This window comes from Mirounga angustirostris, unplaced genomic scaffold (genome assembly GCF_029215605.1).
Source record: "Mirounga angustirostris isolate CCGP_5_RB_7025 unplaced genomic scaffold, mMirAng1.0.hap1 SCAF_7, whole genome shotgun sequence".
Taxonomy (NCBI): Eukaryota; Metazoa; Chordata; class Mammalia; order Carnivora; family Phocidae; genus Mirounga; species Mirounga angustirostris.
In genome coordinates, this window is record NW_026991715.1 from 9,249,486 (window position 1) to 9,270,917 (window position 21,432).

Consider the following 21,432-nt stretch of genomic DNA (forward strand, 5'->3'; position numbering starts at 1 on the left):
GCAAACATCCCCTGGTAGTGGGGAGGGGCGGTGTGATTCCCCAGAGTTTTTATGGGAGGAGAGGGGCATGAAGCCTGGGCGGGGTTGGAGCTCTGACCTAAATGAAGTCAAGGGGTTTGCTAGCCTCGGGCTAGCACCCACTGCCCAGTTGTGGGAAAAGGGGGTTGCTTGGGTCATGGGTCCCCGGGATTTTGGAGAGTGGGACAAGGTTTGGTTTAGAGGAAACTGCTAAACGTTCCCAGGTGTGAATGGGTTGGAGTGGGAGTAGGTGGGGAGTATGTAGGGTGTTTTTGGGTGGTTAGGGCAACTTACTTTCTACAGGTTTGTTGCCCTATGCTTTGTTTCTGGTGGGGGATATTGGCTTGGTTCAAAGGTCTTTGGGTTTGGCTGGAAACCTGGGTGACCAGTTTGGTTTGCCTGGTTCCTCTTTAGACAGTGGGTGTTAACTGGCTACTCTCAGGGTGAGGACTGTGAGGACTGTGAATTCGGTGATGGGTGGGTGGGGGAGGTAGGGTGATGGCCACTGGGTCTAGACCTCTTTGTCACAGCCCCTGGTGGCTGTTAGCTGACACCTAATTCACTGATATAGGCGTCTCTGGTGGACCTCGGGCATTGGGACCTTTATTTTGAACTTTATATTATGACTTTTTTTTTTTTTTTTTTTTTTTTAAGTAGGCTCCACACCAATCCTGGGGCTTGAACTCACAACTCTGAGATCAAGAATGGTGTGCTCTACCCACTGAGCCAGCCAGGTGCCCCTGAACTTTATATTATGGAAAAAATTCAAACGTTCACTTTAGTAGAGAAAGTAATGCAAGGTACCCTCATGAATCTATCTCCCAGATCCCACACTTATCAACTCATGGCCAATCTTGCTATATCCAAACCCCCAACCTCACTTGAGGACTGACTTACAGCTAGGCTGACTGGTTAAGTGCATGACCTTCTACAGCCAGAATTTAAAGCCAGGCTAAGACTTTCTAGCCAAGCTATTTTGAGCAAGATACTTGGGCTTACTGTGACTTGGTTTCTTCATCTGTAAAGAGATTGGATGATAAACAGAGCTGTTGAGAGGCCTAAGTGAGACAAAACTCATACAGTGACTGAACATTCTTTGGTATATAGTAAGTCCTCAAAGAGTGTTAACTTTTATTATTTATAATAAACCTTGAGGTACTGGAGCCACAGAGAGAATGGATTCTACTCTGTAGCACATCCAAGAAGGCTGTGTTCCATGGTGCCTAGTCCTAACTAATCTAGAAGCTTTGAAGGGTTTTATCCTTCTGTTGTAGGTCTTCTGACACCATTCACCCCTTGTGTCCCCCCAAAACCCCCTTTCCCCCAAGTTTTGGCTTGGAGATTTCCAACCTGGAGTCTGGAAACCCAGTGACAGTCCTGGGGCTAGCAACCGAGTTTCTCTTCCCCTGGAAAGAACGGCTTGCTGGGAGGAAGGATCCCGACAGCCCACTCAAAGGTATGTACCACTGATCTTCTTTGGTCCTGTAGTGTCTTTTCTGCTCCAAATAGTAGTTGGACTGCCTTTGTTAGTCCTTGACTTCTTGGGCCATGCAATGCCCTATCTGGAATTTGCAGCCCTAGCTGATCTGCAGGAAACAAGACCATTCAAAGGGCAAAGGCCTTCACAGGAAATGGGGCCCCAAACCGCGGCCTTTGCATAGGGTGCCTCCATCATTGCCCCCAGCCCTTCTCCCGCTCCCTGCAGGTGGCTGCATTCCCAGGCCCACCAGCGATGTGAAGCATGTGTCTGTTTTTGTGACAATACCATGCTGTTTTGATTACTACAGCTTTGTAATGTAAAGTCTGGAATTGTGATACCTCCAACTTTGCTTTTCTTTTTCAAGGTTGCTTTGGCTATTCCGGGACTTTCGTGGTTCCATACAAATTTTAGGATTGTTTGCTCTAGCTCTGTGAAAAATGCTGATGGTATTTTGATATGGATTGCATTAAATGTGTAGATTGCTTTGGGTAGTATATACATTTAAACAGTGTTTGTTCTTCCAATCCAAGAGCCTGGAATGCTTTTCCATTTCTTTGGGTCCTCTTCAATTTCTTTCATAAGTGTTCTATAGTTTTCAGAGTACAGATCTTTCACTTCTTTGGTTAGGTTTATTCCTAGGTATCTAATGGGTTTTGGTGCAATTGTAAATGGTATTGATTCTTTAATTTCTCTTTGTGCTGCTTCATTATTGATGTATAGAAATGCAACAGATTTCTGTATGTTGATTTTATATCCTGTGACTTCACTGAATTTGTATATCAGTGCTAGCAGGTTTTTTTGATGGAGTATTTCAGGTTCTCTATATAGAGTATTATGTCATCTGTAAATAGGGAAAGTTTTATATCTTCCTTGCTGATTGGATGCCTTTTATTTCTTTTTGTTGTCTCATTGCTGTGGCTAAGACTTCCAATACTATTTTAAACAAAAGTGGTGAGAGTGGACATCCCTGTATTGTTCTTGACCATAGAGGAAATGCTCTCAAGTTTTTCCCCATTGAGGATGATATTAGCTGTGGGTTTTTCATATACGGCCTTTATTATGTTGAGGTATATTTTCTCTAACCCTACTTTGTTGTAGGTTTTCATCATGAATGGATGTTGTACTTCGTCAAATGATTTTTCTGCATCTATTGAGAGGATCATAGGGTTCTCATCCTTTCTTTTATTAATGTGGTGTGTCAAGTTGATTGATTTGTGAATATTGAACCACCCTTGTAGCACAGGAATAAATCCCACTTGATTTTGGTGAATGATTCCTTTAATGTAATACTGGATTTGATTTGGTAGTATTTTATTGAGAATTTTTGCATCCATATTCATTAGGGATATTGGCCTGTAGTTCTCTTTTAGTGGAATCTTTATCTGGTTATGGTATCAAGGTAATGCTGGCCTCATAGAATAAATTCGGAGGTTTTTCTTACTTTTCTATTTTTTGGAAGAGTTTGAGAATAGGTATTACCTCTTCTTTAAATGTTTGGTAGAATTCACCTATGAAGCCGTCTGGTTCTGGAGATTTTTGATTTCTGATTTTTTTTTTTGCTGGTTATCAGTCTATTTGAGTTTACTATTTCTTCCTGTTCAGCTTTGGTAGTTTATATATTTTTGGAATTTATCCATTTCTCCCAGGTTGTCCAGTTTGTTGGCATATAAATTTCATAATATTCTCTTATAATTGTTTGTATTTGTTTGTATTTCTGTGATGTTGGTTGTGGATCTCTCCTCTTTCATTCATGATTTTATTTATGTGGGTCCTTTCTCTTTTCTTTTTGATAAGTCTGGCGAGGGATTTGTTAATTTTATTAATTTTTTCAAAGAACCAGCTCCTGGTTTCATTACTCTTCTATTTTTTTTTGTTTCTATATCATTTATTTCTGCTCTAATTTTTATTAGTTTCCTTCATCTGCTGGCTTTAGGCTTCATTTGTTCTTTTTCTAGCTCCTTTAGGTATAAGGTTAGGTTGTTGTTTGAGATTTCTCTTGTTTCTTAAGGTAGGTCTGTATTGCTATATACTTCCCGCTTCAGACTGCTTCTCCTGCATCCCAAAGGTTTTGAACAATTGCATTTTCATTTTCATTTGTTTCCATGTACTTTTTTATTTCTTTCTTGATTTCCTGGTTGACCCATTCATTGTTTAGTAGCATGTTGTTTAACCTCCATGTATTTGTGGTCTTCCCCAATTTTTTCTTGTGGTTGACTTCAAGTTTCATAGTGATGTGGTTGGAGAAGATGCATAGTATGATCTCAGTCTTTTTGTACTTGTTAAGGGCTGATTTGTGACCTAGTATGTGATCTGTTCTAGAGAATGTCCCATGTACCCTGGAAAAGAATGTGTATTCTGCTGCTTCGAGATGAAATGTTATGAATATATCTGTCAAGTCCATCTGGCCCAGTGTGTCATTCAAAGCCATTGTTTCCTTGTTGGTTTTTCGCTTAGATGATCTGTCCATTGACATAAGTGGTGTGTTAAAGTTCCCTACAATTATTGTATTATTATCAATGAGTTCCTTTGTGTTTCTTATTAATTCTTTATATATTTGGGTGCTCCCATGTTTGGTGCATAAATATTTACAACTGTTAGATCTTGTTGGATAGTCCCCCATATTATGATATAGTGCCCTTCTTCATCTCATGTTACATTCTTTGGTTTAAAATCTGGTTTGTCTGATAAAAGTATTGCTACTGCAGCTTTCTTTTGACTTCCATTTGATGATGATAAGTGTTTCTCCATCCCCTCAATTTCAATATGCATGTGTCTTTAGGTCTAAAATGAGTCTCTTGTAGGCAGCATATAGATGGGTCTTGGTTTTTTTTTTTTTAATCCATTCTGATACCCTATGTCTTTTGATTGGAGCATTTAGTCCATTTGTGTTCAGAGTAATTATTGATAGATATGTATTTGGTGTCACTTTATTACTTATTTTCTGTAGTTTTTCTCTGTTCCTTTTTTGTCTTGTCACTTTTGGTCTTTTCTTTCCACTCAAAGAGTCCCCTTTAATATTTCTGGCAGGGTGGTTTAATGGTCCTGAACTCCTTTCCTTTTTGTCAGGGAAACTCTTTATCTCTGTTTCTGTTATGAATGATAGCCTTGCTGGATAGAGTATTCTTGGCTGCAGATTTTTCCCATTCAGCATGTTGAATATATCATGCCACTCACTTCTGGCTTGACAAGTTTCTCCCAAGAAATCTTCAGCTAGCATTATGGATCTTCCCTTTTAAGTTAAGGACTTCTTTTGTCTTGCTGCTTTTAAAATTTTTTCTTTATCGCTATGTTTTGCAAATTTAATTACAATATGTCTTGGTTTTGACCTGCTTTTGTTGGTTTTGATGGGAGTTTTCTGTGGCTTCTGGAACTGGATGTCTGTTTCCTTTTCCACATTAGGGAAATTTTCAGCTATGATTTCCTTAAATAAATTTTCTGTCCCCTTTTCTCTCTCTTCTTTTTCTGGGATTCCTATAATATGAATGTTATTATGTTGATGGAGTCACTGAGTTTTGTTAAGTCTACTGAGGTGTTCCATAATTCTTCTTTCTCTCTTTTGTTCAGCTTCCTTATTTTCCATTATTTTGTCCTCTATATCACTTATCATTTCTCTGCTCTTTCCAGCCTTGTGTTTGTTGCATCAATCTGTTTCCAATCTCAGTTATTGTAGTTTTCATTTCTGATTCTTTTTTAACTCTTTTATCTCCGTGGTAAGGGTCTCCCTGATGTCTTCCACTCTTTTCTCAAGCCCAGTGAGTATCCTTATGATTGTTGCTTTAAGTTCTCCATCAGACATGTTACTTATGTCTGCTTTATTTAGCTCCCTGGCCATGACCTTATCTTGTTCTTTCATTTGGGATAAATTCCTCCATCTTGGCCTTTTTTCTAAGTCTCTGCCTTATTCTGTGTATTAGAAAAGCCCATTATGTTTCCCGCTCTTGAGACTAATGGCTTTATGAAGTCATATAGTATCCAGGGCCTGGTGCTTCAGGGAGTGTCTCTGATGTGTGCTATGTGCACTCAGCTGTTGTATTTTGGCTGGTGTATCCCTCAAGTCAGTTGTCTGCAGAGGCTCTCCTTATCTGCAGTGGGCACTGTTTGGTCTGGGCCAAAACATGATAAGTTTTAACTAGGTGTGCTCTGGTGTGCTTGTTAAATGAGACCTGATACTACTCCACTAGAACTGAAGCCCTGCAGAACTCTGGTTGGGAGACATGGTGTGGGCAGGGATTTCTGCTGGTCTTCTAGGGAAGAGTGCCACCACTGCACGGGGCCTGAGGCAAGTTTGACTGAGAAAGGTGGTACTGCCAGAGTGGAGGGGTGTGGAATTCAGTGTAAGCAGGTTAGGCAGCCAGTGTTGGTGCTGTGCTGCTTGCTGCAGGCTGCTCTGTGTTTCTGCTGGTGGTGGTGGTAGTGGTCAGGGGGTATTGCATCAACCAGCTCCTTTGGCCCTAGAGTGGTGCCTCTGTGGATGCTGCTCCTCAGGGAAGCACTCTGAGAAGAGAGAATATTCCCTGCCTCCACCTCCCACCCCCATGTCCCAGGAGTTTTTCAGATTGCTCTTTCCACACTGTCCACCTCCTGGTTGGTTGCCTACCTTCTCTCCAGGAGAAGCACAGTGCCCTTCGGGGCTCTATCCCCATCAAGCCTGCTGATTTTTAAAACTCCAGGCTTTAAGGATATGGTGTGGACACGGGCCTGCACTCATCTTCTGGGGGAGGGTTCCACCTTGCTGGGACTGAGGCAAGCTTGACAGAGAAGGGCTGTCATGCTCAGAGTGCAGGGCTGTGGGACTTAGTGTAAGCAGGTTAGGCAGCCTGTGTTGGGGTTGAGCTGCTCTCTGCAGGTAGCTCTGTGTTTATGCTGAGGGGTGCAGGAGGGAAGTGGCACCTGCTGGTTCCTTTGTCTTTGGAGAGGTGTTTCCCTGAAATCTACTCCTCAGGGACTGCTCCAAGAAGAGCAAATAATCTTCCCCCTGTGTGCCCCAGGTGTTCCTCAGACCATGCTGTCTGCCCCAGGGTTGTTTGCCTACCTTTCCTCCAGGAGTAAGGAAGCACCCTCAGGTCTGTATCCTAGCCAAGCCCTCTGACCTTTAAAACTCCAGTCTTCAAGCCCTGCTGGTTGCAAGGACTCAGGAAATTCAGCCCCTCCTGTTTTCCCCAAACTGTGACTCCTTACTTCCTACCTTCTTCCATATGGCTTCCTCTCTCCCTCTAGTTGTGGAGCTTGTTCTGTCAGTCTTCTGGTGGATTTCTGGGGTATTCAGAATGATTTGATAGTTATCTAGTTGTGTTCATGGGACCGGAGGAGCCTCAGGTCCTCCTACTCTGCTGCCATCTTACCTCACCCCATCTATATTTAAGTATTAACTTTCACTGCATTTTTACCCACTCTTGGTTCATATATATTCTTATTGTTCATATGTATTATTATCATTTTAAGATATTTCTTTTGGCTAGGGTATATATTTTTTTGGAACCCAGCATTCTATTTTATTTTTGAGTCTATGGGTTTCCCCCTAGCTTTATTGAGATATAACTGATATATAGCATTGTGCAAGTTTAAGGTGTACAACATGGTGATCTGATGCACATATAAATGAAAATGATTACCACAATAAGGTTAGTTAACACATCCATCACATCGTAATTTCACTTTTTGTGTGTGCTGAGAGCATTTAAGATCTACTCTTAGCAACTTTCAAGTATATAAGCCAGTATTTTTATCTGTACTCACCATGATGTACATTAGATCCTCAGAACTTACTCATCTTATAACTGATGAAGATGTACTCTTTGACTAACATTTCCCCATTCCCTCCACCTGCCAGCCCCTGGCAACCGCCATTCTATTTTCTATCTATGAGTTTGCCTTCTTAAAGATTCTACATAGAAGTGATATAATGCAGTATGTTGTCTTTCTGTCTGACTTGTTTCACTTAGCATAGTGTCCTCAAGGTCCATGCATATTGTCACCAATGGCAGGATTTCCCTTTCCTGTGGCTGAATAGTTTCCATTGTATATATGCCACATTTTATTTATCCATTCATCTGTCCTTGGACACTTATGTGGTTTTCATGTCTCAGCTATTGTAACCAGCACTGCCGTGAACACGGGAGTGCAAATATCTCTTTGATATATTAATCTCACTTCCTTCAGATATATACCCAGATGTGATATTTCTGGATCATGTGGTAGTTCTATTTTTTTCTTTTTTGAGGAACCTCCATACTGTTTTCCAGAGTGGCTGTTGCAGTTAGCAATCCCACCAACAGTGCAAGAGGGCTCCCCTTTCTCCACATCCTCACCAACACTTGTGACTCTTGTCTTTTCTGGGCATGTGTGTTTTGCAACAATCCTATAGGTATCTTTCCTTAAATAAAGGAAATTCCCTCTAGTATTCCCTTGACTAGCACTTCTCGTCTGCCTGTTCCATTCCATCCTTCTGAAACATTAATGATTCCCAGTCTCCCCATGTTATGTTGTTTCTGTGAGGAAGGCCTACTTCAGTTGCTCAGTGACATAGCCGTCCATTCATCTGTTGCTGATTCTCATGACACATTCAGGAGTTTTTATAAAACCTTCAGTTTTATAAAGTTTTTTGATAAAACTTTTCTTTTTTTAAAAAACTATTCATCCAAATAAGGCAGTCAGAGAAGGACAAATACCGTATGATTTCACTCATGTGGAATGCACAAAACCAAACAAATGATCATAGGAGAAAAAAAGAGAGAGAGAGACAAATCAAGAAACAGACTCTTAACTCTAGAGAACACACTGATGGTTACCAGAGGGGAAGGGGTGGGGGATGGGTGAAATAGGTGATGGGGATTAAGGAGGGCACTTGTGATGAGCACTGGTGTTCTATATAAGCATTGAAATCACTATATTATACACCTGAAACTAATTTTACACTGTACATTAACTGGAATTTAAATAAAAATTAAAAAAAAATAAAAGCAAAAACCCAAACAACTTATTCATCTAATATTAATTGGGCACATATTATGACGAGGTTGGGTCTGGAATTCTGGATTTTTCTTTTAGATTTGTAAAAAAATTAGAATTTCTGTGGGCATCAGGAGTCAAAATCCTTTCAGTAGACGGGCCCTGGACCATATCTGTCTTCTGAGTGTCCACCTGTCCCCAGTGGCCCTCACATACTGTTTTGAGCCTGGAGACTTCAAGTCAGATTTAGTGCATACATTTCTTGAACAACTCTCCTGTTCTGCCTCTTACATTTGAGGGGAGGGGTGCTTCCAGACCAAGCAATCTGTATGCCCGTCAGTCACCTTTCTTATAGGGAAGTTCCATGTGAACATTTCTACCTATAGTTTGTTATCTTCGGTAGGAGAAAACAGTTGTGTCAGATATTTATATCACAAATACGTGTAGCAGGGCAAAAAGGCCAACTGTAATTGTAGCTATTTACAGAATGACCTCTGCTGTTTTTTTGAAAGGTTTCTTGTCTGGATAACACATAGAAACTCTACTGGTATGGATTTTCTGGATTTTAGTTATGGGTAATAGAGGAATGAAAAATAGTTCCTGTAGAGGGTATATTGGTGGGACACAGAGCTTTTGTTTGAAAGCTGAAACATGTTTCTTGGGGGGGGCACGTCGCATCTTAAGGTGGGAGGAGTAGCCTGGGCTGCCCCACCTATGACTACTCGCACAAAAACTGCTTTCTATTTTTTAAATTAAGATTTTATTTGACAGAGACAGAGAGCACAAGCAGGGGGAGTAGCAGGCAGAGGGAGAGGGAGAAGCAGGCTCCCTGCTGAGCAGAGAGCCTGATGTGGGGCTCAGTCCCAGAACCCTGGGATCATGACCTGAGCTGAAGGTAGATGCTTAACCAACTGAGCCACCCAAGCCCCCCAAAACTGCTTTCTCTTGAGCAGAGCCAAAGCCAGAAATCCATTTCTGTGTCGACTGCCCCCTGGCCTTCTGCAACCAACCCTTCCTCAGCCAACATGTTCTGCACAGCCATCCCCCTAGGACCATCCCAGTCTTGGGTGCAGAAAATCACCTTCAACCAAGGGATCTTTGCCAAGAGGATCCAAAGACACAAGTGCAACAACTTTCTGCACAAAGCTGCTGGAGCGACAGAGCAGAAGTACATGAGAAAGAAGATACCAAGTCCTAGTTATGGAGGACAAATTAAAGGGGAGCTTTGCAGCCCACTGCTAGGACAGCCTCTACACATTAGGGGAGGCCCTAGAAACAAAGAGTGGCAGGCATAGAGCTCAGCCTGTTAAAGAGGGCAAACCCCCAGGAGGCAGACACCTCTGAAGGAGGTAGACTTTTGGGATGTGGAGTAGTCAGTTGGGCAGAGTGTGAGAAGAGCCTTAGCTAGCACTCATACTTCGCTTGTATGGGACACACTCCGAGGAGAGGACTTATGGGCAGGCTTTGGCAGTAAGTCATCCCTCCAGAGACCCCAGAGGATGCACCTGGGTAAGCAGCCTTTCATGTGCCGGGAACATGGAAGTCAAATCTTCACAGACATCAGAAGTCAGCCTCAGGGGAGAAGTGTTTTCTGTTCAATGAGTGTAGATGGTCTTTTACTAAGAAATCAACCCTCATTGCACATCAGAGGACACACAGGGGAGAAGCTGTATGTGTGTAGGGATTGTGGGCATGGCTTTAGAAATGTCAATCCTTGTGAAACACCACAGAATACACTCAAAGGAGAAATCTTTTGTGTGCCGGGAATATGGACAGGACTTCTGACTGAAGTCCAGTCTTCCTCAGACACCAGTGCACACATATTGCTGGGCTGTGCCTTATGTGCATGGAGTGTGGGTTCAGCTTCAGCTGTAAGCTCTGGTCAGACACTTGGGAGAGAAATGCTTTGTGTGCAGGGTGTGTGGGCTTCAGCTTTAAGGGAGCGCTCTTCACAAACCAGAGAACACACCAGGGAAAGAGCAGTGGTGCTTCGTGTGCAGGGAATGTATGAAAAGTTTTAGCTGTAAGGGGGCCCTTAAGTGGACACCAGCAGACACACTCAGCAGAGAAGCCTTTTGTGTGTAAGAAGTGTGGGCAAGGCTTTGGCCTGAAGTCAGATCTCATCACACATCAGAAGAGACACTCGGGGGAGAAGTCTTTATGTCTAGGGAGTATTGAGGAGGCTTTAGATGGAAGCAAGCCTTTGTAGGACATAGGATTTGCTCAGGGGAGAAATAGTCTCTACAGGCAGTGTAGATGAGGCTTTACTTGGAAGTCACAGCTTAGTGTATACGGAGAACAAAATTTGGTCATCACCACCCCACCCCAGGACAGAGAGGCTTCAGGAATGGTTTCCTGGCCCTTAAAACTCTGTGAATGTGAAAATGGCATGGGAAGCTGTAGAAAATGGGGTTTTTCTTGTCAAAGAAATAGTCAAACTGTGGTCTGATTTCTTTCCCTGGGTCATTTGTTATAACATGAGTACTTAACTGTAAACATACACCTTGTTTATTTGTGAGGACAGAGGATATCAGGACCGGTGTAGAGAACTCAAACTCAGCCTTTGTTTCCCTCAAGAAATTGAACTGGAAAAATGAGTCCAGAGTTACATTTGTATTTTTGTTATAGAATCTAAAACTGCAGTCAGGTGGAAGAGCACTCCAGGTGTGGGAGACAGGTCTCTTGGGGGATCTTGTCTTTTGATTTGGACAGTCCTTTTGAGATTTGTTTAACAAGAAGCCTTGGCAGATAGAGTGTCTTCCTCTGGGGCAGAGAGCAGATTTGTTTGGTTTCTAGGATATTAGAGAATGTCTTTCTCCAGGACAAAATTTGGGCAGGTTTGCCTGTAGCTCCTATAGAAAGATTGGGGATTTTTTAGGCTTGGAGATCCACAGCTGTGACACAAACCCATTGTGACCTATCCACCCCATCCCACTTCCATGTCACCCCTTTGTGATGCAGGGCATATGGAGAACCATGAACAAGAAGCTTATGTTGTCTGTTGTATCATGAGTAATAAAGTCCCTTTTCTATGATCTGGGAGTCTGGGTCTTCCACTAGAATCCATGAAACTAGCTAGCTAGAGTATGGTGAAGTCTGACTTTTCATAGTTTTATTTTAAGGGGGGGGGGCATGATTTAAAAAAAAACTTTATTGAGATGTAATTCACATACCATAAAATTCACCCTTTTAAAGTTTACAAGGCAATGACTTTCAGTATATTCAGAGTTGTGCATCTATTACCACAATTTTACAGTGTTTTCATTACCCCAAAAAGAAAACCTACAGCTATCATTCCTAAATGCCTACATCCCTACAGCTCTAGGAAACCACTAATTTGCTTTATGTTCTTATAGATTTTTCTCATTCTGAACATTTCATATTAATGGAATCCTACAATATGTTGTGACCTTTGTGAATGGCTTCTTTCACTTAGCATGATATTTTCAAGGTTCATGTTGTAGCATGTGTCAATACTTCATTTATTTTTGTTGCTGAATAGTATTCCATTTTGTGGATATACTACACACTTATCTTTCCAGATGGACATTTGGATTGTTTCCACTTTTTGGTTGCTATAAATAATGCTGCTCTGAACATTTCATGTACAGCTTTTGTGTGGACCTATGTTTTCATGTCTCTTGGGTAGATTTATTGGAGTGGGATTACTCACTGATATTGTAAAGTTTAGAGATCAAAACAGAAATCACTGAAATAGAAAACAGGAAAACAGAAAATTAATGAAACACCTGGTTCTTTGAGATCAATAACATGTCAATAAATAATTTAGATGAAATAGACAAATTTATAAACAACAAACCACTACTCTAGTAGACTTGAGCAAGATGGTGAAATGAGAAGACCCAGGCTCTTTTTCTCCAATGGAGATAATAATATATGAACCAAATCACCTTTATGAGAATTCTAGAAACTGGTTAAGAGGTGGCAGAACCCCAGGCAAGTACAAAGCCAAGAAGAATTGCATCAAAGTAGCTAAGAGAGTTTATTGCACTTTGCACACCATAGACCCCCACCCCAGCACAACACACTTTTAAACAACCAATGGGTCAAAGAAGAAATCACAAGGGAAATGAGAAAGTATCTTGAGACAAATGAAAATGAAACACAACACATCAAAACTTACGGATGAAGTGACAGCAGTACAGAAAGAACACTGGTATAAGACTATAGTGGTAAATGCTTACGTTAAAAAAAAAGATCTCAAATCAACAACCCAAATTTATACTTCGAGAAATTAGAAAAAAGAATAAACTAAACCCAAAGTTAGCAGAAGGAAAGAAATAATAAAGATTAAAGTAGAGATAAATAGAGAATAGAATGACAATAGAATTAACAAAACTAAGAGTTGTTGGTTTTTTTTTTAATTTTACTATGTTATGTTAGTCACCATACAATACATCATTGGTTTTTGATGTGGTGATCCATGATCCATTGTTTTCATCTAACACCCAGTGCTCCATGCAGTACGTGCCCTCCTTAATACCCATCACTGGGCTAACCAATCCCCCCTCCCTCCCCTCTAAAACCCTGTTTGTTTCTCAGAGTCCATAGTCTCTCATGGTTCATCTCTCCCTCCAATTCCCCCCCCCCCCATTTTCCCTTCCTTCTCCTAATGTCCTCCATGCTATTCTTATGTTCCACAAATAAGTGAAACCATATGATAATTGACTTTCTCTGCTTGACTTATTTCACTTAGCATAATCTCCTCCAGTTCCATCCATGTTGATGTAAAAGTTGGGTATTCATCCTTTCTGATGGCTGAGTAATATTCCATTGTATATATGGACCACATCTTCTTTATCCATTCATCTGTTGAAGGGCATCTCGGCTCTTTCCACAATAATCTTTGACAAAGCAGGAAAAAACATGCAATGGAAAAAAGACAGTCTCTTCAATAAATGGTGCTGGGAAAATTGGACAGCCACATGCAGAAGAATGAAACTCGACCATTCTCTAACACCATTCACAAAGATAAACTCAAAATGGATGAAAGACCTCAATGTGAGACGGAATCCATCAAAATCCTAGAGGAGAATATAGGCAGTAACCTCTGACATCGCCCACAGCAACTTCTTTCAAGATACATCTCCAAAAGCTAGTGAAACAAAAGCAAAAATGAACTTTTCAGACTTCCTCAAGATAAAAAGCTTCTGCACAGCAAATGAAACAGTCAACAAAACAAAGAGGCAACCCACAGAATGGGAGAAGATATTTGCAAATGACACTACAGATAAAGGGCTGGTATCCAAGATCTATAAAGAACTTCTCAAATTCAACACCCAAAAAACAAATAATCAATTCAAAGAATGGACAGAAGGCATGAAAAGACACATCTCTGAAGAAGATATACAAATGGCTAACAGACACATGAAAAAATGTTCATCATCATTAGCCATCAGGGAAATTCAAATCAAAACTACATTGAGATACCACCTTACACCAGTTAGAATGGCAAAAATTGACAAGGCAAGGAACAACAAATGTTGGAGAGGTTGTGGAGAAAGGGGAACCCTCTTACACTGTTGGTGAGAATGCAAGTTGGTACAGCCACTTTGGAAAACAGTGTGGAGGTTCCTCAAAAATTTAAAAATAGAGCTACCCTCTGACCCAGCAATTGCACTCCTGGGTATTTACCCCAACGACTCAGATGTAGTGAAAAGAAGGGCCATATGCACCCCATTGTTCATAGCAGTAATGTCCGCAATAGCCAAACTGTGGAAAGAGCCGAGATGCCCTTCAACAGATGAATGGATAAAGAAGATGTGGTTCATATATACAATGGAATATTACTCAGCCATCAGAAAGGATAAATCCCCAACTTTTACATCAACATGGATGGGACTGGAGGAGATTATGCTAAGTGAAATAAGTCAAGCAGAGAAAGTCAATTATCATATGGTTTCACTTATTTGTGGAACATAAGGAATAGCATGGAGGACATTAGGAGAAGGAAGGGAAAAATGAAGGGGAGGGGAATCGGAGGGAGAGATGAACCATGAGAGACTATGGACTCTGAGAAACAAACAGGGTTTTAGAAGGCAGGGGGGAGGGGGAGTTGGTTAGCCTGGTGATGGGTATTAAATGGCCAACAGATATGTGAAAAAGTGCTCAACATCACTCAGCATCAGGGAAATCCAAATCAAAACCTCAGTGAGATATCACCTCACACCAGTCAGAATGGCTAAAATTAACAAGTCAGGAAACAACAGATATTGGCGGGGATGCAGAAAAGGGGAAACCTCCTACACTGTTGGTGGGAATGCAAGCTGGTGCAGCCACTCTGGAAAACAATATGGAGGTTCCTCAAAAAGTTGAAAATAGAGCTATCGTATGACCCAGCAGTTGCACTACTGGGTATTTACTACAAAGATAGAAATGTAGGGATCCGAAGGGCTACGTGCACCCCGATGTTTATAGCAGCAATGTCCACAATAGCCAAACTGTGGAAAGAGCCAAGATGTCCATCGACAGATGAATGGATAAAGAAGAGGTGGTATATACATACAATGGGATATTATGCAGCCATCAAAAGGAATGAAATCTGGCCATTTGCAATGACGTGGATGGTGTTATCCTGAGCGAAATAAGTCAATCAGAGAAGGACATGTATCATATGACCTCACTGAGGAATTCTTAATCTCAGGAAACAAACTGAGGGTTGCGAGTGGTGGGGGGTGGGAGGGATGGGGTGGCTGGGTGATAGACATTGGGGAGGGTATGTGCTATGGTGAGCGCTGTGAAGTGTGCAAGGCTGTTGAATCACAGATCTGTACTTCTGAAACAATACATGTTAAAAAAAAAAAGAAGAAGAAGATAGGAGGGGAAGAATGAAGTGGGGGAAAAAGAGGGGGAGACGAAGCATGAGAGACAATGGACTCTGAAAAACAAATTGAGGGTTCTAGAGGGGAGGGGATGGGAGGATGGATTAGTCTGGTGATGGATATTAAAAAGGGCACGTTCTGAATGGAGCACTGGGTGTTATATGCAAACAATGAATCATGGAACACTACATCAGAAACGAATGATGTATCGTGATTAACATAACAATAAAAATTAAAAAAGATATACCACAACGTTACAGTAATCAAAAGAGTATGATACTGGCACAAAAATGGACACATAGATCAATAGAATAGGATAGAGAGCTCAAAAATAAACTCACACCTACATGGTCAATTAATCTACAACAAAGGAAGCAAGAATATACAAATGGGAAAAGGCAGTCTTTTCAATAAATAGTGTTGAGAAAACTAGACAGTTACATGCAAAAGAATAAACCTGGATCACTTTCTAGCATCATACACAAAAATAAACTCAAAATGGATTACAGACATAAATGTGAGACCTGAAACCATAAAATTCCTAAAAGAAAATATAGTCATCTCTTGGATATCAGCCTTAGCAATGTATTTACAGATACATCTCCAGGTGAGAGAAACAAAAGAAAAAATAAACTATTGAGACTATAACAAAATAAAGATCTTTTTCAATTTTTTTAAGATTTTATTTATTTACTTATTCATTTACTTTTAGAGAAAACAAAAGTAGCGGGGAGGGCAGAGGGAGAAGGACAGAGAGAATCTCAAGCAGACTCCATGCTAAGTACAGTGCCCAACACAGGGCTCAATCCCACGACACAGATCATGACATGAGCTGAAATCAAGAGTCAGACACTTAACTGTCTGAGCCACCCAGGTGCCCCCCAAATAAAAATCTTTTGCACAGCAAAGGAAACCATCAACAAAATGACTAGGCAACCTACTGAACAGAAGAAGATATTTACCAATGATATACCCAATAAGGGGTTAATATCCAAAATATATAAAGAATTTATGCAACTCAACACCAAAAAAACAACAAACGATTCAATTTAAAAATGGCAGAGGACCTGAATAAACATTTTTCCAAAGAAGACAATTAAATGGTCAACAGACACATGAAAAGATGCTCAACATCACTAATTATCATGGAAATTCATATCAAAACCACAATGAGATATCACCTCACACCTCTCAAAAGGACTAGTATCAAAAAGACAAGAAATAACAAGTATTAGCCAGGATGTGGAGAAAAGGGAACCCTCATGCACTGTTGGTGGGAATGTAAATTGGTGCAACCACTCTGGAAAACAGTATGGAGGTCAAAAAGTCAAAAAGAGAAATACCATATAATCCAGTATTCCACTACCGGGTAGTCACCTAAAGAAAATGAAAATACTAATTTGAAAAGATATGCACCACTATGTTTATTGAAGCATTATTTCCAATAGCTTTACAATAGCCAAGATATGAAAGCAACCCAAGTGTCCATCAATAGATGGATAAAGAAGATGTGGTCTATATACAGTGGAATATTATTCAGCCATAAAAAAGAATGAGATTTTTGCCATTTGCAACAACGTGGATAGACCTAGAGGGTATTATTCTAAGTAGAATAAGTCAGAGAAAGACAAATACCATATGACTTCACTCAGAGAGGAATCTAAAAAACAAAACAAACATAAAGATTCTCAAATACAGAGAACAAACTGGTGATTGCCAGAGGGGAGGTGGTAATAGGTGAAATAGGTGAAGTGGATTAAGAAGTACAAACTTCTAGTTATAAAATAAATAAGTTATGGAGATGAAAATTACTGCACAGGGACTACTAGGTATTTACCCAAAGGATACTAAAATACAGATTTGAAGGGATACGTGTAGCTGATGTTTATAGCAACAAGAGTCAAACAATGGAAAGAACCCAAATGTCCACCCACTGATAAATGGATAAAGAGGTGGTATATATATATATACACACACACACATACATACACAATCAGCCATCAAAAAGAATGGAATCTTGCTATTTGCAATGATGTGGATGGAGCTGGAGAGTATTATGCTAAGCGAAATAAGTCACTCAGAGAAACAAATACCATATGATTTCACTCATATGCAGAACTTAAGAAATGAAAGAACAGAATAAAAGAGACAAATGAAAAAACAGACTCTTAAATATAGAGAACACACTGGTGGTTGCCAGAGTGGAGCTGGATGGGGGAATGGATGAAATAGATAAAGGGGATTAAAAGTACACTTATCTTAATGATCATTGAGAAGTGTATAGAATTGCTGAATCATTATATTGTACACTTGAAACTAATATAACACAGTGTGCTAATTATACTTGAATTAAATATTTTTTAAAACTATATGTGAATCTACAATTATCTACAAAAGTAAAGTTTTATGAAAAAATAAAATAGATGATTTTTTTAATCCCTAAAGCAAAAACCTAAGAAGAAAATGGTTGGCTTTGATGACATCAAAACTGAAGGTTTCTCTTCAATGACAGTCATCATATATACAACGGAAGAGGCCAGGTAAGAAAAAGATATATTTTTTTAAGTATAGAAGCTTTACTTCCATTTGGGCCCCTTTACCGCCCCCCCCCCCACTTTAGACTAAAATTGTCTTAAATATTTCCTCTACACACACTGAGAATCATATCAGACAAAAATTTTGCTTTAAGCATCTAACACAATTTAGAAAGCTCAGGAGGAGGATAGTTTTTATATCTCCTTATAGTTCACTTTTTCTGCTGTTCTTTCTTCATTTTTCATGTTCCAAATTTCCTTCTTTTATCGCTCCTGAGAAAAAGATATTTAAAACAACTGTCAATGGACAGAACATATTCTACAAATTGAGAAGAAATGAACAGGAAGCACTATGGAAAAATAAAGACTATGAAGAGACAATCCACACAAGGAGAAACCTGAAAGGCCTATAGATATATGAAATGTTGCTCAAAATCAAGTGTCATGAGGAAAAATGGAAATTAAAACAAACATGGGGCACTCCTCCATGGCCATGTGTGAGGAGAGATGATGCAGAAAGAGCCACCATGAAATACCATGTAGGTATTGCTAACAAATTTCAGACTGAGGCTGTAAAAACCAGCAATGCATTTATTTGGGGTCTTAGGAGTTGCAATTCAGGAGACACAGATTCACGAGGAATTGAACTTGGGAGAGAAATTAGGGGTTATAAAGGCCAAAACTGCAAGATTATATAAACTGTTGTTGAAAGAATTGTGATTGATGCTGAGAAAGTTTGAGCTATCTCATATATAGAAATGTTGCAGGATGTGGTTATGTGGTTAAGGCTCAGGTGTGAGAATTCAATTTCCATATGGGTGTGGAAGCGCATAAGCTCTGTTTTTCTAATGACCTCCTGGCTCCATTTTGGGACCCCCTAGCAATTGTAACTCTATTTTGTAACTCTCTATTCCCACTGTGCTCACGGCAAAATGGACATAGACAGATACAATGCTGTGGAAAAAGTAAAAAAAGAACCTGTTCCAGAGAATTGTACTAGTTGTGTAAATTTAACATAAAAACACAAACTACAACACAGACTTACCAAAGATGCAAATGAATTTAATGGTACATGTCAAAGCAGACAAATAGCATTGTTTGAGAGAGGAGTAGAATGAAGAGATGGAACAGGAATAGGACTTGACTTACTAAAGAGCTGTTAACGTTAAAAATAAAACCGTCAGTTATTTTATCAGCAAAAAATGGGTTATTGGGGAATAGCAAAGAATTACAATTCAGGACAAGCAAGCTATGGCAAAACCATAGGCAAGTCTGGAGAACAAAGGAGAGGAATACTGTTTTATAGAGAAAAGGGGGAAGGTGGGAGGACTTGTTATAAAAGAAAAGTCCATGGGACACCTGGGTGGCTCAGATGGTTGGGCATCTGCCTTCGGCTCGGGTCATTGATCTCCAGGTCCTGGGATCAAGCCCCACATCGGGCTCCCTGCTCAGCTGGGAGCCTGCTTCTCCCTCTGCCTCTGCCTCTCCCCCTGCTTGTGCTCTGTCTGTTTGTCTGTCTGTCTCTCTCTCAAATGAATAAATAAAATCTTAAAAAAAAAAGGAAAGTCTATTGGAGCAAATTAGGAGTTCAAAGTACAGTGGCTTTTCATTCTGGAATGAGTGGTAACTTCCTAATTAGTATTTATGATGCAAAATCTCATACCCAGAATAGGTAAATCCAGAGACAGAATGCATATTGGTGGCAGAATGGGTTGAACAGTGTCCCCCAAAAGACATGCTGAAGCCTTAACTAACCCCCAGTGCCTGTGAATGTAACCTTATTTGGAGACTGGGTCTTTGCTGATGTACTGAATTCCATAACTGGTGTCCTTATAGAAAGAGAAGAGACACAGAGGAAGGCAGCCACGTGAAGACAGAAGTAGGCAGGGATTGGGGTGAGGCTGCCACAAACCAAGGAGCAACTGCTTAATGGCTACAGAGTTTCCTTTTCAGGTGATGAAAATAATTCTGGAACACTTTCCAAATATTCATTTCCAGTGAAAATGTTTGGAACTAGATAGAGGTTGCATAACATTGTGAATGTACTAAATGCCACCAAATTGGTCATTTTAAAAAGGTAAATTTTATGCTATGTGAATTTCACCTCAATTTTAAAATGATAAATAAATACCATATGATTTCAGTCATGTGTGGAATTTAAGAAACGAAACTGATGAACATGAGGAGAAAAAAAGAGAGGCAAACCATAAAATGGATCCTTAATTAAAGAGAACAAGCAAAGGGTTGCTGGAGGGGAGGTGGGCGGGGGGGATGGGCTAAATGGGGAATGGGCATTAAGGAGGGCACTTGTTATGATGAGCACCAAGTGTTGTATGTAAGTGATGAATCACTAAATTCTGCTGATACTGAAACCGATATTACGTTGTATGTTAATTGATATTACACTGATATTACACAGCCCCCGCAGATGTACTTTGCGTTTGTTTCCATCGACACTGAAACTATAATGAATGATGTTTGGTTATTCGAGCGGCCAGCTCTGACTCCCCACCCCTCCTTTAATCTGGAGCGTGGGCCACAGCTTTAATAGGGGCCAAGGACTAGAAAACAGTCTGGCTCTGGAAGAGGTTTCTCCTCATCAAGCCCCCTATTTTCCAGCTTATGAGAGTTGGAGGTGGGTAAAGCTCCAGGGTACAGCCCCTCCAGTCTGTGCTCACCTTAACCCCATCAGCACAGGTGACTACACACACGAGCACACACTCACCAAGACGCAGAAGAAACCATTTTAAAGCCTGAGCTCTTGGCTCCTTCCCTCAAAACGTCATGCTTGGATGACTACTAGACAGGAAAGGGCTGACCCAAGATCCAGAGTCCATGGAGACATGGCCTAGGAGGAGCCTCCAGACACCAGACGCACCTACTAGAAGTGAGCGACAGTGGAGGTTGTACCCAAGGAGGAGCTGAGATAGATCTGCCTGGTGGCACACCCAGGCCTTGTAGGAACCTCTCCGTAGCCCAGGGTGGAGAGTGGGAAGAAGTGAAAGAAAAGAAAGAAGGAGGAGAAGGGATCTGGGATTGCAGCACAAGGCAGGCAAGAACCTGGGGGTTCTTGCTGCTAGGCTCCCTGTCCCTCCCCTCTCCTGACCCGCCAGTGCACCCTCACGTCCAGGTGGTTTCTGGTGCTGTACGGCTATCCTCCAGCTGGAAGCCATCAGAGCTGTGCTTCCCCACATGCATGGACACACATCCCCCTGATGCTGGGGTGCTGTACCCCCAGTTCCACCCGGACCTTTAAACACCCTTGGAACCACATGAGGCTCATTGACCTGAGCCTGATTTTCCCCATCACAATACGTTTAGCCCCCACGTGGGACCGGACCATTCCTCCACCTGAAGGCAGTTGATCCATCTTCAGATATCCTACACGTACGCACACACACACATCTGCCACTCTGAAAGCTCCACCTTGGGACAATCTAACCCTTTCTTGGCCTCCTCCCAGAAACCAATGGTCCCCATTAATGCTTCGATGGTGCCCCTAAAACCCCATTTCTGCATTCCTATCCCCTTTCCGGCATCCACAGATATCGTTTTCTCACAGAAGGGATAAAAACAAATACTCCAGCACCAAGCGAATGTTGGGGGAGAG

General features: G+C 40.9%; 1 long non-coding RNA gene across 1 annotated transcript; it reads left to right on the plus strand.

Moving 5' to 3' along the window:
* The first annotated feature begins 857 nt into the window (after window positions 1-857).
* On the plus strand, window positions 858-20,049 carry LOC135365332 (uncharacterized). Its single transcript, XR_010412951.1, has 3 exons — window positions 858-1,474; window positions 17,734-17,828; window positions 19,659-20,049. It is a non-coding gene; the product is annotated as an uncharacterized LOC135365332 (long non-coding RNA).
* Window positions 20,050-21,432: the final 1,383 nt, after the last annotated feature.